The sequence below is a fragment of the Glossina fuscipes genome, unplaced genomic scaffold (genome assembly GCF_014805625.2).
Source record: "Glossina fuscipes isolate IAEA_lab_2018 unplaced genomic scaffold, Yale_Gfus_2 113, whole genome shotgun sequence".
NCBI lineage: Eukaryota > Metazoa > Arthropoda > Insecta > Diptera > Glossinidae > Glossina > Glossina fuscipes.
In genome coordinates this window covers 1,193,746-1,197,298 of record NW_023998456.1, presented here as the reverse complement: position 1 = coordinate 1,197,298, position 3,553 = coordinate 1,193,746, and the positions used below count along the sequence as shown (strand labels likewise).

The 3,553-nt window shown below is 37.0% G+C and overlaps 1 pseudogene; it reads left to right on the top strand.

Annotated features, from left to right (window-relative positions):
* Positions 1 to 882: 882 nt before the first annotated feature.
* On the top strand, positions 883 to 2,120 carry LOC119639811 (annotated as a pseudogene).
* Positions 2,121 to 3,553: the final 1,433 nt, after the last annotated feature.

Genomic DNA, 3,553 nt, shown 5'->3' with positions numbered 1-3,553 from the left:
CACTCTACGTTTTTTTTCCCTTTGAATATATTTCTCGATAGTCATTTTAGTTTGGAAATCAAAATGTGAGATTTGACATTAGTCATCAGAAAAAAAAAAAAAAAAAATGCGCTAATGCATCCATCATTTCTTTAGCCATTCGTCACAAACTCTTTGATCTTGAAAACCATCATCTCCATGTGTAGATGATTGTAGATCGTGTTCGATATCGAAAGCAGGAATTTGATCCTAGTTCTTTAGTTCAGCTGAATCCATCTAAAAATGCCTTCTGTCCAACTTGTAATATCTTGCGACCTCAAAAAAATGGAAAATGTGTCCCACAATTTCAAAAAAAATTTCCAATTTTCTGTTCGTTTGGTGGCGGCAAATGGGAAGAATTAAATTCTCTCATCATTCCCAGCGACTCGTAAGGTGAAGCGAAGAGTGATTGCGTGCTTATTGGCAATACTTCAATAAAAACTAAACAAAACGATCTTTTTTCTCTACATTTTCATATAGCATTTCGAACATGGCGTGCGGAATAACAAATCAAATTTTGTCTTTTTTTTGTTCAAAAAAGAAAAATCAGGAAAAGTAGAAAGCATCCCCACGGAATGCACTATAAGACTGATTAAACAATTTTTTTCACTTAAGCAATTTATCATTTAAGAGTTTGTTAAAAATAATGAAGTGAATAATGAAGCGGTTGTACCAGTGAGACAAGAGAGTGAGACTTTGGTGAGATAACTTACGCAAATTATGGAATCGAAAAACACAACTTTATAAACTGAATTACATTTAATTATTGTTAAAAATCGCAATCTTGGCAAGTGTGCTATTCTTTTAATACAAATTTTTCTCGGCCATGTAAATTTTTGTTGTTGTTTTAATCCAACTTATTGTATGAGTCAAAAAGCTGAGAGACCAGTACTATGAGGTCAGCGTATCAAGACCAGAAAAAGAGAAGAAAGAGAAAAATATGACCCAACGGGATTCCGTGACGCGGTCATTGCTGGTCTCGAAAAAACTGGTGGTGACTTGGATCAAATCGCAAAATTTTTAATCAACGCTGGTAATAAACTCGACTATCGCCGTTACGGCGAGGTACTATTTAATATATTGATTGCTGGTGGCCTCTTAGTTCCAGGATGGCGAGCAGCCATGCACAAATTAACGCATATTTGAAGCACCTGAAGATATGGAAGCAGTGCGCAACCATGAGCAGGTTTTCGTCAACCTCATGCGTCGTTTTAAGTATTTGGAAAAGATGTTCGAAGAAGAAATGAAGCAAGTATTAGTCTTCATTAAACGTTTTACTCCAAGCGAACGTATCAAACTAGCGCTTATGCCAGCGTTAATATTATGTAATAGTTCAGTGCCACCGAACGTTCTATTAGTACTCGACAATGATCATTTAATTAACGACAGCATTCACCTGGATTTTCTTGTAGAACCATTTATCACCTTCAAACAAGAAAAGTGTACGCAATCGCTAATACAAGCACTTAAAAAATGGGGACTGGAAAGCAAGCTTATGGATTTTTTCTCACCTAATAAACGTACTGAGGAGAATTTCAAACAAGTTTTTCTTGAAAAAGATTTGACGGAAACTATCAAGTTGCTCAAGCCAGCCAAGAGGTTAAGCGGGTGTTACAACAATTTCTAATTGATGATATAAACGACGAGGAACCGCCCCCGAAACAACTCCGAGCTGATATTAAAGAATTTGCCCAAAAAGCCAAGCCAACATTCCTGAACATGATTTTATTGTAATTATTTAGTCGACTGTAACGTGTTTGGGTGAATGTAATGAAAAGGAGGAATTTGTCACTAAGCAGGCAGCACGCCATTTAAAAGGTTATTGTTCTTTAATGCAGGCCGATCGCGCGCAATTAGCTTTCATTCAGAAAGTCCAACATTTCTTTTATGAAAATATGAATTTTATGAAAGTTTTTTAAAAAAGTCATCTTACCCTTTGACAAAACCGAAGTTTTGTCGGAAGAGATTATTTTGCGTTGGCACAAGGATACCATTCAAGCAATGAGAAAATGCATTTCCGCGAACAAATGAAGAAATTTGTTGAATGGTTGCGATCTGCTGAGGAAGAGTCTGAACCTGATGAAGAACAAAAGAATCGATAATAACGACCACCTTCAACTGAAAATCTTGAAAGACGAACAATTACAGCATACGCGTATGCTTTTGGTTTTCAACAATAAACAACAAATATTACCACCAACAACAGTAGCAGTGGCGAAAGCGGAAAAAGCCTCAGCGCTGACATCGGAAGAACAGGATTAAATAACATTATTAACCGCAATTAATTCTTTTCATGATAACGAAATTTTTTTCATACCATTCACTTACATATGTAAATATATATAATAAATGCAAGCAATCCGCGCAAAAAAGAAAAACATAGGTAGCAGAAATTTGTATAAAAAATATAATAAAATATCAGATAAATAAATACAAAATCTTTTTTTTTATTTAAGTTGGGGAAAAAGAAATCCATTATTCTTTCGGTAGATGGCTGCACTGATAGATTTCTCGTAAAGTATCGATCAAACAATTTGAGATTTATGCTCGTTGGAAAGGTGACATTTCGCAGTAAAAAAAATTCTTTTGCTGTTTTTTGTTTGGTGCATTCAGTTGTGAGTTACAGCGTGTTAAAAATGGAAGTGAACAAAGAGAAAATTCGGTACATTTTACAGTTTTTCTTTGACAAAGGCGAAAATGCAAGCCAGGCGACTAAAATTGTGATGGTGTTTATGGTTCCGATACTGCAACAGCCAATTATGTGCAATTTTGGTTTCGTAGATTCCGTTCAGGAATTTTTGATGTTAAAGATGCACCTCGCACAGGTAGGCCGGTCGTCGAAAATGTCGATAAAATCGGAGAAATGATCGAAGTTGACCGGCATGTTAGCAGTCGTAACATCGCCTAGGAGCTAAAAATCGACCATAAAACATTTTTAAACCATTTACACAAAGGTTGATTCAAAAAGAAGCTCGGTGTTTGGGTGCCACACCAATTAACAGAAAAAAACATGATGGATCGAATTTCCATCTGCGAAGCCTTGGCCAAACGGAATGAGATAGACCCATTTCTTAAACGAATGGTGACTGGAGATGAGAAATGGATCACATACGATAACCCTGTGCGAAAACGATCGTGGTCAAAAAGCGGTGAAGCACCTTAAACGGTGGTCAAACCAGGACTAACGGCCAGGAAGGTTTTGCTATGCATTTGGTGGAACTGGAAGGGGATTATTTATTATGAGTTGCTTTCATACGGCCAACCGCTAAATTCTGATCTTTACTGTCAACAAATGGACCGTTTGAAGATAGCGATTGACCAGAAACGGCCAGAATTGGCCAACAGGAGAGGTGTCGTGTTCCACCAGGACAACGATAGGCCACATACATCTACAGTGACTCGCCAGAAACTTCGGGAGCTTGGTTGGGAAGTTTTAATGCATCCGCCATACAGTCCGGACTTGGCACCAAGCGATTATCATCTTTTTCTTGCATTGCAAAATTTCTTTAATGATAAAAAATTGGAATCTAGGGAG